The sequence below is a fragment of the Ambystoma mexicanum genome, chromosome 10 (assembly GCF_040938575.1).
Source record: "Ambystoma mexicanum isolate Mex_15411 chromosome 10, UKY_AmexF1_1, whole genome shotgun sequence".
NCBI lineage: Eukaryota > Metazoa > Chordata > Amphibia > Caudata > Ambystomatidae > Ambystoma > Ambystoma mexicanum.
Window position 1 is genome coordinate 1,607,150,423 of NC_090932.1, and position 15,257 is coordinate 1,607,165,679.

At 51.8% G+C, this 15,257-nt stretch overlaps 1 protein-coding gene across 1 annotated transcript in view; it reads left to right on the top strand.

Annotated features, from left to right (window-relative positions):
* MAPK1 (mitogen-activated protein kinase 1) overlaps nt 1–15,257 on the top strand; it is an 806,732-nt gene that overhangs the window by 267,599 nt on the left and 523,876 nt on the right. The gene's annotated exons all lie outside the window — the stretch shown is intronic.

The following is a 15,257-nucleotide window of genomic DNA, read 5'->3' on the forward strand; positions in this document are numbered from 1 at the left end:
GACGAGTGGGTGAGATTGAGGCCCTGTCCTGCAAGCTGCTGTATCTGACTTTCCACCAATCGAGGGTGGTGCTGTGTACGCACCCCACTTTCATCACCTCAACAAGCCTTTGGTGTTGCTTGTTTTGCACCTGAGCCCTTTCTCGCTGGTGGAGAGGACCATGCGCTGGACGTTGCTCGTACCTTGAAGTTCTAAGTGGCATGCACAGAGTTTTTGGCAAACTTCTCAATTGTTTGAACTTTGGACCTGTGAATCATGGGAAGGCCTTGTCCAAGGCTTCCAACTCAAGATGGCTCTTCGCCTGCATCATGCACTGTTATCGGCTGGCTAACTGGCCTATGCCGGGCTGTCCGAGAGCCCACTCTACCAGAGCGATCGCTGCAACGACGTTCCTTTCTGGTGTGCCCCTGCTCGACATCTTCAGGTCTGCAACGTGGCCGTCTATGCATACCTTCATGAGGTTCTACTGCGTCGACCGGGATTCCAGGGAGGAATCCAGAGTTGGCCGGGCAGTGCTACTCAACCTGTTCGCTGGAGGGAAGTCTGTTCCAGGGGTAAGTGTTCATTGCTTCAGTTTAGCTTTGCCACCTCCTGTGGTTATGTAATGTGTACTGCTGTGTATTCGTTATTCATGAGCATGTGAATCTTTGCCAGATCTCCTGCTGGAGAAGTTTTAAGTTACTTACCTGTAACTGTTCTCCAGCATGGGTCTGGCATGGGTTCACATGCAAGCCCTCTCTTCTTGGGCATACTGCCACTTAACGTGCTTACCAAATCTGAAGATGGCTGCTAGAGGCGGGGCTTAAGGAGAGGACTGTCATTGGATGGGGGGCAGTATGACACAGGACAGTGATTGGTTAAGAGGAGAAATACTGTTTTAAAGTGAAAGTGAAACTAGTTTTTCTTTTAACAAGGATTCCCAGCCTGACGACAGGGCATATTCATGAGCATGTGAATCCATGCCAGAGCCATGCTGGAGAAAAATAGTTACAGGTAAGTAACTTAAACCTTACAAAACAGGTAAGCAACCGAAGGGATGTCTGGGCTCTGCTGCGCTTAGGAAATTAAATATATTTATTACCTGGACTGCTGCTTTGGCCTGTGCCTATAGGTTTCTCTCCAACCCATATCATTTTAGAAAAGAACAATATGGCACCTCCTGCTGGTGCATCTCCAAAAAAGGGTCTTAGTCTGTTATCAGAAATCAATGATCACATTTTTTTATCATGATTTATTTCATGTTATATCTTTAATTCTCCAGCATGGGGTCTGGCATGGATTCACATGCTCATGAATATTCCCCGTCGTCAGGCCGGGAATCCTCGGTATAGAAAAAAATCAGTATCAGTTTCGTTTCTGATCTGTCTTTCTTAGTAGTAACCAATCACTGGTCTCTGGGTCATACTGCCCCCAGCCAATGACTGCCCTCTCCCTAAGGCCCGCCTCGGGCAGCCATCCTCAAATTTTTACCGCACGTTCAAGTGTTGGGAGTCCTCGTGCTGTAGCTCTCGAGCTTTTGCTGCGTTTTCGTGCTTTTTTCAGGAGATTTTTCTCATTTTTCAGTTAAATAGAACCTCAACCTCCACCGTTTCTACATCTGATCAACGGGGATCCGTTTCAGAGTTTTCTACGCCCCTCAAGGGTGAGGATTTCATCGAGTTACGCTTTTGGAGGATTCCAGAAGTTCCGAGGCCTACCCCGGACATGGCCCAGGAGAAAGGAAGCTCGACACTCTGGAAGCTGTTCAGGGCCTGCCCTGGATGCCAGCTTCAGAATGTTTTCAAGGACGAGCATTCGTTATGCCTCTACTGTCTCCACGAGGACAAGATGCACACGGAGAAGGACTGTGCGTTTTGTGGGAACATGTCGAAGCGGACCATGAAGGATCGCCACCTCCGTCTCGCCAACTGGCCGGAAGGGAAGAGCCTGTCAGGCGAGAAGAAAAAGGTCAGAGCAGTCTTCTAAGTCCTGTGAGGGCGCCCCTGGCGACGGGGGCCCAACCAAAGGCTAAGCACCGCGAGTCCGCGGACAGCGGGAGCGCCGAACAGTCGGGCTCCTTGGCTGCCAGGCAGGGCGCATCCTCCCCGGCACCATCAACCACGAGCCAACGCTCTGGCTTGGGTAAGAGGAAGTCCGAGAACCCGGCGAAGCTTTTGGAGAGGCCCCGGTCGATCTCGAAGATTCCACCAGAGGGGGAGCGGGGAGCGAGGCTCGGAACCTCCCCCAAGGTGAAGGCCCCAGGCGTACAGAAGGTGACGATGGCCTTAATTCACCCTGCTAAGACCTCGATTGAGGATGTCGCAGCGGCCCTGGCTCAGCCTGTGGAGGCTACACCAGTGGAGGCGACCTCAGGACCCAGAGTCTCCCTGCCACCGCGGAGGGAGTAGTCTTTCAGGCCCATTGAGAAGACCCCCACGAAGTCCTCGTTGGAAAAGGTGGGGGAGGAGCTGGTGGCCATCGTGGATACGGACACGACCTCTGAAGAAGAGCTCATCGAAGTCGTGGAAGAGGCCCAGCCCATCGGGAGGGATCCCGACGAGGGCGACGACGAGAGCGACGGTGTCGCCGACGAGGCTCCTTAAGAGCCCTCGTGCCAGTCGTTTCCAGCGCCGCAGGACACTTTGGCGGCCATTTTGTCAGCGATTCAGTCCTTATTCTCGGAGATGAGGACAAGGTTGCCCCTCCCTCAGACGGAGGTACCTGAGCCAGACCCGACGGGGGAACCGGAGCCAGGACCTTCAGAAAGTCCACCGCATAAGAGGACGACGACGCATCCTACGCCTTTGCGGCCTGCTCTGCCTTCCCCCCGGTCTACTACCCACGGGGATGATACAGGCACGGACACGGCTACGATGGGTACAGATGACGACGGAGGCGACGACGGGACGTGTCCCCCGTCGCCCCCTGCACGGGCGCCCACACCCGACGAGATTGGATCCTTTCATGCCATGATTTCCAGGGCATCCGAGCTCTTCCAGCTCTGCCCAGAAGAGAAGAAGGAAGGGTTCCTTTACCAACGGTGCGAGGCTAAAAGGAAGACGGTCCTCGCCGAACCGCTTCTTGATGACATCTGGGATGAGGGGCTCGCCCTCCTCAAGAACCCTGCCACGGCGCCGGCAAAGAGGGACCGGTACGAGAAGAAGTACCGGGTCCCCAACGCTCCCCCCTTGTGCCTTCGGGTGCAACCTACCCCAGATTCGGTCGTCGCGGCGGCGGCAAAGAAGAAAGCTGGGGGGGGGCATCGGCCTCGACATCGACTTCCCCGCCAGACGGCTAGGGCAGGAAGCTGGACACGATGGGACGGCGGATCATCTCATCCGCAGCAACGACTATCAAGGCGGCCAACGCCCTGGCTATCGTAGCACGCTACACAGGGAGTTGTGGTTCAAAATCGCCCCTCTGTTGGACTTCCTTCCGGATGCCAAAAGGGCTGAGTCCCTTGAAATCCTACAGGAAGGTGAGATTGCTTCGGACCACGCCATTACGGTGGCAACGGACATCGCCGGCACCGGTTTCCGTCAGTTGGGCAATGGCGTTTGCTTGAGACGACGAGGATGGCTCAAGGCCACGGATTTCCGCCAGGACGTACAAACCAAGGTTTTGGACATGCCCTTCGACGGGAACAACCTGTTTGGGAAAGCGGTTGATGAGTCCCTTCAGGCCATCACGACAGACACAGAGACTGCCCGGGCACTGGGAGTGCTCCAACGACGACGGCCGTCCTTTCGGAGCTCCGGAGGCAGACAAGGTGCCTCCAAGGGATCCGGCAGTGGCTCCTCCACGTACCGCCAAGCGGCAAGATCTTAGTCCCAGGAAGCCTACAGGGGACGAGGCAAGTCAGGTGGTGCCCGTCGTCGTCGACCGGGAGGTCAAGGAGGCAAGGCGGCCTCCAAACAAGATTGAACCGACCGTAGGGATGGGCTCCCGCCGAAGCACCCCGGTGGGAGGCTGGCTGGCGAGGTTCGTCAGCGTGTGGGAGTCCATCTCCACCGGCCGTTGGGTGCTGGACGCCCTGGCCCAAGGGCACGCCCTTGAGTTTCAGAAGTGCCCTCACGTTCCACCCGTGGCCAGGAAGGAAAATCACGTCCCTCAACTATTGTTGGAAGTAAGGGCGATGCTCAAGAAGGGTGCCATCGAGCTCGTTCCAAAGAGGCTTTGGGGCTCTGGAGTTTACTCAAGGTACTTCCTCGTAAAAAAGAAGACAGGAGGATGGCGCCCCGTTCTGGACCTGCGACGACTGAACAAGTACATCAAGGCACAGAAGTTCCGTATGGTCACCCTCCAGCACGTGCTGGGACAGCTGGAGGAGGGCGAGTTCCTGTCGTCGTCGGACTTGGAGGATGCGTACTTCCACATCCCCATTCTAAAAAGACACCGAAAGTTCCTCAGGTTTGTGGTCCAAGGGCGGCACTACCAGTTCAAGGCCCTCCCGTTCGGATTGAAGTCGGCACCCAGGGTGTTCACTGTGATAAAGACCGGTGGGGGGTGTCTGTACTTCTGCTCTCTATATGGTAGAGGAGAGGCACAGAAGACCCCAGCCAAGATTTTCTATTACGGTAGCAATGGTCGAGCAATCAAGGCCTAGCTTCTCAGGGGGTGATGCAGGCTGGTTCTTAAGTACAGTGTAGTCCCCAAGCCCCCACAAAGGAATGGCCACACACTGTATTGGTTAGAACACAGTCTTTATATAATCAATATTCCAGGTTATGTACACTTATCATAATAACTCACTTTGTACTCAGGAAAATCAACAATGGCAAATATATACAATTCTAAAGTGGTACCACCCTTTGTATTAGATCTCATTAAAGTGCATGAACAATACTGTAACAATGTCACACAGATCAATAGAGTGAAACCAGCAATAGAGAGAGGAGAGAAAATAAGATGGTTGAGCAATAGGCAGAATACTGGCCCCTACCACTAGACACAGTTCTGTGTGGAGATCCCCCCCCCACCTGGGCAACCTGTAAAATAAAGATATAGCACAAGCCCAGTCCATATATTGTTCTGCAAGTCTTAGTCCCTCCTATAATGTTTTTACCCCCCCAATGTACCTGGTGGAGTCGAGTTCTTCGAAGAGGCGTCGACAGCTCCTTCTAGAGCGACCCCCTTTCAAGCGGGAGTCACGGATCGTCGAGAAACTCGGCGTTCGGCGACGGGGAATCGACGGCCCTTCTTGAATGCCTTCCCTTTCAAGCGGGAGGCACGGGGCGTCGAACGTCCGTCGACAAACAGGGTAAAACGGCGTTGATGAGGCGGCTGCTTCGTCCGAGCGGTGCTCGTCGGCGTCGGAGTGTCGGCGTCCTGCAAGGCAGAGGCGTGCGGGGCACCTCGGTGACAATAGTTCTGGACCGCAAAGATTGTGGAGACGGAGGCCCAGCAAGGGCGTCGAGTCGTTTGAGTCTTTGTGATCTTCGGGTGGCGGGAAACCCACCGGCAGGTTTCTCCTCGGCGCGTTGGTCGTCCTCGACTTTATCCGGCAGGATAAAGCGGTCGACGGTGCGGACGAGGGAGTCCTTCGATTCGAATGTTCTTAGGCAAAGGAGCGGACGGCTCCGGTCGTCGGCGGCACGGCGTCAAGTGGTTCCCACGGCTGGGCAACACAACTTCGACGGGCCTCCAGCGGTTACACAAACCTGCGAACCCTGGTCGACGGCAATGGACTTCAACGGCGGCGATGTCCGGGTGCTTCACTTCGATCTCCTCGGCGGTCCCGTCTCGGGTCGACAGCCTTTCGAGGGTCTGTCTTCCAGGGCGCTTCGGTGAAGATGGAGCGGTGCTCGATGGTCCCTCGGAGCACGGGAAGAGGGCGCCTTACCAGGTCCTCTCTCGGGTCAGCCTTCGACGATTTCGGCAGCCTTCGGATCGGTCGAAGCAAATGCCACAGCAAGTCTTCTTCTTCCAGCTGGACATCGAGGATCAGCAGTTCCAGTTACTCTTAGAGTGGAGACTCAGCTCCAGGATGCTTCTGAGCGTTCCTGAACCCTTACCAGTGGTGAGAGGTCCCCAGATATACTATTCTGCCTCCCATCCACACTGCTGGCACACACTCAGCAGCCAATCATACAGAAGGGCATTCATGCAGTCAGTCAGCCAATCAGGCACACAGTGCATTCAGGCCACACTCCTCCCTTTCAGACACTCACAACAAGGAATGTGGATTGGGACAAGTACCCAGCCATTCAACACTACACACTGCATTCAGGCCAGTTTCGGGCAGGGCTGTCTCAGTCTTTGTCTCTCATGCCAGAAACCAGACAACCACAACAAGGAGTGTATATTGGTCACACACTCCATTCACCCAGGTCCCACCCACAGGAGGTACCCACAACATACAGTCACTGGGAAGGCTCCAGTCAGTCTAGCTGGGCCTTCACAACAACACCATATATGGAACTTCCACCCAACAGCCAGTCAGGGGGAAGGGACAGAGTCAGGGCTTCCCAGGACTTTGGGAAAACAAGATAACAGGCAATAGAAAGCAAGAGGCCACAGGGGCCATCTTGTTTTCTATCAGGAATCAACTGATCCCAATGGCAGGGCCTGGGTATCCCAAAATGGAGGACACCCAGAGCACCTGTCAAATTCAGCATGGAGCTGCCACCAGCCCATACCCTGCTCTGGGGCAACCCACAGGTGCCCAAAAACATACACTAGGGGCACAGGGTTGTACCCCTACCCATGGGTGCCATAAGGGTATCCATGGGTCTGTTCACCAAACCAAAAGAGAGAGCTGCACTGCCAGGAGTCCCACATGGACTCCTGGGCAGAAAACATGACAGAACACACGATAAAAAGCAGTAAAGGACAAGGATTCAGAGGCCCTGTCCCTCTGATGCATTTCCAGCATCACATTCACCAAGTGCCTCGCACAGGTGGCGGCGCGGCTGCGCCTACAGGGGATCCACGTCTACCCCTACCTGGACGACTGGCTCATCCGGGCAAGGACAAGGGAGCACACTGCGAAGACTTTCCAGCTGCTGACGGACCTGGGATTCTCCATCAACTTTCCAAAATCCCACCTGGTTCCGTCGCAAGTCGCCCTGTTTCTGGGAGCCAAGCTCGACACAGTGGCTCGGCTGGCCTCACCATCGGAGGAAAGGACCAGGACCATTCTGGACAAGGTGCAGCGTCTGCTGGCCACGGACATGGCCAGGGTAAGATCTATCAAGTCCCTCCTCGGGATGATGTCCTCCTGCATTTAAAAGTTCCTCGACGCCCTCTGGGTCCAGTTGACGGGCAGCTTCGAGGACAGGATCCCTCTCAACGAGACGTTCCGTCAGGCGATCCGGTGGTGGGGTACCCGCTCCCATCTGTCGGCGGGCGCGGCCTTTCAGACCACAGCTCACCAGGTGACGGTGACGACGGACGCCTCCCTGGAAGGTTGGGGAGCGCACTACGGAGATCTTCACGCGAGAGGCCTTTGGCTCCCGGAGAAGTCACTCCACATCAACATCTTGGAGCTCCGCGCAGTGTTCTGGGCCCTCAGGTCCTTTCTTCCGTCCCTCAAGGGCAAGGTGGTGAGGATCTACACCGACAACAGCACCACGATGTTCTACATCCGGAAGCAGGGCTCCCCGGCCCTATCCAGGGAAGTCCAGGATCTGTGGCATTGGGCCGTCGCCCAAGGGATGTTTCTGGTGCCTCCTCATCTGGCAGGAATAAAAAAACACGATCGCCGACTCCCTCAGCAGGGAGCTGCGCTCGTGCCACGAGTGGGAACTACGCCAGGATCAAGTGGATGGACTCTCCCGACGATGGGGCGAACCCCAAATCGGTCTCTTCGCGACGAATTCCAAGTGCCGGAGGTTCGCCAGCAGGTTCCCCCAGCCGAGGAGCATGGGCGATGCTTTCTCGTTCCCCTGGGACGGCCTATTTCTTTATGCGTTCCCTCCGCTGCCGTTGCTGCTCCGGCTCATCAACCAGCTCAAGAGGTCCCGGTGCAGGATGATCCTCGTTGCACCGGCGTCACCGAGACGGATCTGGTTCCCGGACCTTCTGGATTTGTCAAGGTCCACAGCAGTCAAGCTGCCGACGGACGCAGACCTTCTCTCCAGAGAAGGAGGCGCCATTCTTCACCACAACCCGGAGTCGCTGAACTTGCAGGCCTGGCTCCTGCAGCACTAGAGTTTGGAGGGTACGACATCCCGGCCGACTGCAGAGAGGTTCTTGCATAGGCCAGGGCGTCCTCAACTCTCGTGCTACGGACATAAATGCAAGAGGTTCTGTCTGGTGCCGTGCACAGAAGATTAACCCTCTGCGGATTACGGCCCCTCAAGTACTGCCGTACCTACTGTCGCTGGCCAAAGCTGGACTGGCTCACGCCTCCATCAAAATACATCTGGCTGCAATCTCCCGATATACCAGGACTACGGGACGGGCGTCCTTGTGGTCTCATCGCCTGGTGAAAGAATTCATGAAGGGACTATTCCGATCATTCCCGCCGGTGAAGGCTCCTGCCCCGGCGTGGGAGCTTAATGTGGTGCTGACCAGGCTCATGGGGGCCCCATTCGAGCCTATGCATTTGGCGCCTTTGAAGTTCCTGTCATGGAAGACGGCTTTCCTCGTGGCCATCACCTCTGCACGAAGAGTGGGAGAGATCCAGGCCCTATCTTGCAAGCCTCCATACTTGACTTTTCATGACACGAGGGTGGTGCTGAGGACGCATCCCTCCTTTATGCCCAAGATGCCGTCGGACTTCCACCTCAACGAGCCCTTGGTGTTGCCAGGTTTCTTCCTGTCGCCTTCGTCGCCGGCCGAGAGGACTTTGCACTCGCTGGATGTAACTAGAGCGCTGAAGTTCTACGTGGACCGCACAAAGAGTTTTCGGAAGACGTCACAGCTGTTTGTGAACTTTGGGACTGTGAATCAAGGGAAGGCTCTCTCGAAGACTTCCCTTTCCCGATGGCTCTCCGGCTGCATCATGCACTGTCACCGGTTGGCAAACCGACCTCTGCCCGGCCGTCCGAGAGCCCATTCGACTAGAGCGATCGCTGCTACCACGGCGTTCCTGTCTGGTGTGCCCCTGCTGGACATCTGCAGGGCTGCGACGTGGAGGTCGACGCACACCTTCACAAGATTCTACTGCATCGATCGGGACTCCAGGGATGGCCAAGCAGTTGTATTGCTTAATGTTGAGCCTGTTGCCACCTCCCGTGGTTGTGCATGTGTGTACTGCTATGTATTCTCTTATTCATGAGCATGTGAATCCATGCCAGACCCCATGCTGGAGAAGGAACAAGTTACTTACCGGTAACTGTTGTTCTCTAGCATGGGTCTGGCATGGATTCACATGCGAACCCTCCCGCTTACCCCTCTGCGGCTCTTCACTTGGTCATACTGCCACTTGCATGCTACCAAATCTGAGGATGGCTGTCAGAGGCGGGGCTTAGGGAGAGGGCAGTCATTGGCTGGGGGCAGTATGACCCAGAGACCAGCGATTGGTTATTACTAAGAAAGACAGATCAGAAACGAAACTGATACTGATTTTTTTTCTATACCGAGGATTCCCGGCCTGACGGGGAATATTCATGAGCATGTGAATCCATGCCAGACCCATGCTGGAGAACAACAGTTAGAGGTAAGTAACTTGTTCCATATGGGACACCCCGCGGATGTGTTTTCAATATTCAAGTGCCCAAATACGAATACATTCCCATTAGCCCAAGTGCCAACATGTGTTGCGACCTTTAACCGGTCCTTTTCAAGGCTGGGCTCATATTTTTAGTACAATGACAGAAACTAAATGAAAAGGCAAAACACAAATGGCAAACAAATTCACATATTGAACCATGGACAAAATTACAGGGCCTGTGGTATCGGCTCTGTAGTTATGCATAAGTTGCTCAACTTTTTGGCTGCTTTATAACTACGCCCCACCCCCGACCCACAGACGAATCCTTGCAAAACTTTGCAATGAAAGTATATGGCTCTGTCAGAATTATTCTGCCAATTTTGGTGAGGTTTCGTTAAGGAGGGGGGGCAAAGTTATAGGGGGTAACAAAATGTGTCGTTTTTCCCAAAGACTCGATGGGAAAAAAATGATTTTTCTCACGCCTACAGCCCAAACCGCTGGATGCATTTTCGCCAAAGTGCGGCAGCTTGGTCCCGAAAGCGTGCTTTTGTAGATTTGGTCAGTAGTGGTGTTTTTTTTTAAATGTTTTAATTTTTTTACAAAAATGTGATATCCAGGTTCGGTCCTCGAACTCCCTTCCCTGTTCAGCCTGTGGACGGGCCTTCAATTGGCCCAGAGGGCGGCGTGTTGTCCGCAGACATCGGACGCACCCTCTGATTGGATGGTGAAAAGCATGAGGTGTGTAATATTTTTGGGGCACCGCCCGCCATGTTGCATTTGCGGACATCCGCCATTGTCCGCAGACATCGCGGTGGAAACATTAAAAAAACACAACATTGTACTTGTCAAACTAATGAAACAATCTCTGGGGAGGTGAGGGGTGATGAGGATGGGGTGGGATATGGTCATAAAAAGTCAAAAAGCGGGCGTGTCTTCTCCGATGTTTGTGAACGGTCCGGGCCAGTCCTGTCAGGTTCGTGGACATTTGAGATGTTCAGGGACAAATATGCTTATTTCTGCAGTACAGGGTTGTTGGAAAGCAGTTTTCAGATGGCTTATAACGTTGGTGCCACTTAATGAAACTGCATGAAATTTGGGAACTTAATTCTAGACCTGTTTTTGCAGTATGGTGCTGTTTTGTCAAAAGGGAACAAAATTAGAGGTGGTCCAAAATATTGTAAAGGATTATAAATGTGGTGCCTTTTGACAAATCTGCACAAAGATTTGCTAAAAGATTTTAGATCTAGACATGAATGGCTTTGCAAAGTTGGGTTGGATTTTGTCAAGCGGGGGCAAAATTATAGCGGGGGTCAACATTTTTAGATGGCTTAAAACTTTGCTGCCTTTGACGAATGTAGACCAACGTTTTCAGAAAGATTTTAGACCCAACCTAGTGCTATGTCTGAATGGATTTTGTCAAGTGGGGGCTAAGTTATGACTTGTATGCACATACATTTTGACACTTTTTTTTTTTGAAAATATAAAACATGGGCGGATTTGCTGAAAACTTGTGTAAGGAGCATTGGCATGGACCTGAAAGCATGAGCATGGTTTTGTAAATGTGTCCGTCTCTTATTTTTTTGAAAAGTATCCTAATGTAGGTACAAAAAATAGTGATATACTTTTGGTGACTGAGGTATAGCCTGTGGCCAAATTGTCCCGGTCATGGCCTGGGGCCATGTCCCGGACAATCTGGCAACTAGCCATGACTACAAAGGACCGGCAATGGGGTTAAAGTGGGCATGGTCACCAGGGACTGCCTATGTGGTAAAGTTTTTTTTGTTTTTTTTTTTAATTTTTATTTTTATTGGGTTAGGTTTGAAAGGGAAATAAAATGTGCTTGTGGTTACAGGTTGAAGTGCTGGATGGGATTGCAGCAAATATGCACGGGGAGGGTCCACAAGAACTGCAAAGTATGGTTTTTCAAATGTTGTTTTTTTTTATTTTTAAGTGTAAAATGTAAGTACACAACACAGTGATATAACATTAGTGTCTGGGCAATGGGCCTGGCCGTCAGCAAGGAGAAATGTGTACTGTAATTTGCTTATTGGGGCATGCAGCATGGTTGTTAGGCAAGATTGTATGCAGTACCCTTTGAGTATACTAAAACAACCCTGACCTCTTGGCAATAGGAACCCAAGCTTTGGTACAAGGTTGGTAGCATGTTGAGCAGCCAGGCTCATCTCAAGAGGGGTCAAGGTGAGCTGTATGGGAGTTACAGAGATGCACAGTGACAAGTATTCAAATAAACACTTACACGCAAGGTTTCATGATTAAACAGTTACAAATTTAACAGTCAGATTAAGACTTCTTCAGAAGAGGCAATGTAATGCAACACACAAATACACTTCAAAATACACACTTAATATTTCTAAATTGGTAAGTACCCTTTTGGGATGACACACAGACACTTCCTACACCCTCAGGTGACTAGTAACTAGGACAATGTGTACCTTTTAATATACCACCGTTTGCATTTAGAATCAGACTTAAGAGCTTGTCAAAGAAAAAGGTTATTAGAACAGAACAAGGGATCACACAAATATTCTGAAGTAGGTAAGTACTTTTGGTAACCCCCAATGCAAAGTTAGTTAATCCCTACCTGGAAGGAAGGAAGACAAAACACAATTTCAGAGGGAGGAAGAGTCATTCGGGGAGCCAGGCTAAACAAAAGTCAATTGGACAAAAAGTCTAGGTGAGCTGGAGCAATTCTTGCAGGTGAGTAAAAGTCAATGTTTTAGAAGTCTTTGTAGAAAAGATTAAATCAAAGCAGGGCCACAAGCGGTTTAGGCTTGTGAAGTAAAGAAGCTGTCAGCAACTCTACAGAGCAACCACAACAAGTCTCACCAAAACAGAACAAGTGCAGTTACACGACAAGAGGTAAATTCTCTTAGACTGTATAGTACCTTTAGGTTGAAGAAAAGTACAGCAGATGACTTCTGGTACTGTGCAGCTCTGCAGATCCTGGTGTTCCTGTGCCTCAGTCATGGGGACAAGAGGGAGGACGCCTGGGGACTCCTGCAATGGGATGGTCACCGACCCCAACGGCAATGTTCAAACAAGTGGCACTTTGGTGTTTCAGCCCCTCGCGTCTACCGGAAATGGCAACACTGCGGTTCCTGGCTTTCGAGATGGACTTTCCTTGCATCTGGGGTCCAGCACTCTCTATTGATGGGGCTCAGGCTCGGCCAGTCCTGCTTCCTGGGAGTCCGGACGATCTTCCTGGAGCTCTTGGCCAGCGTAAAAGCAACGCACATTATCTGGTGTTCCTCTCCCTGGCTATTTGGTTCCAGCAGCAACTGCATTGGAATTTCGACCAGCTGCGAGAGGATGTCCAGGTGGCTTACTTTGGAGTCGATTGGTCCCGCCAACTCAAAGGGAGAAGTCGTCCTTGCAGGGCTTCTCTGGTTGAAACGAAATTGGCGTTTCAGCACAGCAGCAGGGCTTCACCGGGCAAACCAACGGTCCAGGAGTTGCAGCAGAAGTCCTCTTCTAGTTCTTCGGATTCCTTCGTCCAGTGGTCGCCTCTGCCTTCCAAGCCAAAAAGCCTCACCTTTTATGCAGGTTTCTTCCATTCATTCCAGTCTAGCTGCCAGTCACCCAGCAGGGTGGCTGTCCTTGCCAGACAGCCAGTCGGCCAATCACTTAAGAGTGCATTCCTGTCTCCTAGGAGACTAAGCATGGGGAGTTTTGTGCACCTCCCTCGCTTCCTGCCCTCACCAGACACCCTGGAGCTAGAGGCAGGCTTCACTCGTAAATCGTGCCAAAGGCAAAGGGACCAAACCTGGTTTGGCGCGCAGAGTAAATCTCACGAAGGACCTTTCCACAGAGTAATGGCGAAAAAACAACGGGGCCATACTTCAGCTGCGAACGCAGCCTGCGGTAAATGCACACCACACTAGTTAAAAGTAAACCACTGCCACCAGCCATTAATCGAGGAAAGGATAACATAAAAATGTTATATGAGAAACTAAACAAAAGGGGCTATTAAGTAACCCCTCCACCCTATTTGTAAGATAGTGTGTGCTGGGTCTAAAAAGTTACAATGAAAGTGAAGTCAATTTCACTTCACTGCTCTTGGAAACAGTAGTTTATCCCAGAGAAGGTATTTAAACCTTGGGGAATCTAAAAGACTTCCCTGTGCCACTTCACTGAAGGTGCTGTGTGACATAATGTAAAAAGATGATGCCTATGAAGTTTGTCAGACTCCACAACAAAAAAGAAACACAAAGTTCAAAATCACAGTACAATACATGAGAGAATGGGGGGAAAAAAGGTTGCGCTCTCTCCAGGCAAAACATCAAAGTCCTAGAGTCCAGCAAAAGAGCTGGGGGTCTCTAAGGTAGGGGAATTAGCAGATTTCTGAGAATTCTCCCTAACAATGGTCGAAGAGGTAGGTTTTTGAATGGGAACATATATTCCGCTTGCAGTTACAGCCTGAAGTGGTGGACTAGACTACAACTAACTTACAAGATTAGTATTCACAAGGACCTGAAAGCAGGTTTTTGGAAATATATCTTGTTTTTTTAAGTGTAAGCATGCAGGTATAAAAACTAGTGATATACTTTTGGTGTCTGGGTAGTGGGCCTGGTTCTCGGCAAACACAAATGTGTACTCTGATTTGCTCATTGGGGAATGCGGCATGGCCGAAGCCTATGCCTCATGGATTTGGAGACTGCCCATGGTTGCAAGCCATGTGTCATGATGCCTACCTCCAAGGAGCCAGGCCCAGCAACCCCAGAGGCAGACATCATTTTCCCCAAGGACGTCTCAGCGGGCCCAAGTTGGGGCCTTTTGGACGCAGTCCTGGCGCCTTTGGCGCCAGGCTCATTCTGGACCCCAGTCCTGGCGCCTTAGGTGCCAGGCTCATAAAGCAAGACATGTGTGTAAGTGCTTTAATGTGCACTTATCTGAAGCAGACGTGCTGCTACATCCAGGCCCTCTTGAGGACTGAATGGGACTACTTTATCTTTTGGACTACTTATTCACTCGGGTGTGGTCTGAGGAAGAATACATACCTGAGTGGAAGGATACATACCTGGAACTACTTTACAGGCTATTTAAACCACACCCGAAGAGCGTGTTTGCTCCTGCATTCGGACTTCTGCCACGCCTGCCAGCATCCTGATCACCTACAAAGGAAGAGAAAGAGAGAATAGGAGAAGGAAAAGACTTTACCTGCAAGATCCGCATTCCGGAGTCAGCTCGCCGACGATCCTGCAAAGGAAGACACTTAATTTAAAAGCACATCGCATCGACCGCCGCAGCGCCGCATTCCACTCACCTTCACAGGGCGCCTCCATGTTCAGCAGCGATCACCCGGATTCGCAGCCACGCTTCCACGCCTAGGGAGAAAAAGACAAGAGCAAAGGTGAGAGAGAGAGAAGGGAATGAGGAAACCTAAACCTCCATGTTAAGACTTATCTGTTGGGTCATTCCCTCTTCATTTCGGGTCCGCGCCGCATCCAGGCGTTTCCAGACCCCGGCCCCTATGGGGAAAAAGACATTAGCGTCAATGAGCGAATGAAAAGACATTACCCAAAAACGCTCATCAAGACTTACCTGATTTCTACAGGGATTGCACCTCGCATCTCGGGTCGGTGCCTTTTCCCCGGCATTCCGTACCCCGGCCCCTATGGGGAAAAAGACATTGACATTAGCATATTGATGCAAGGACAAA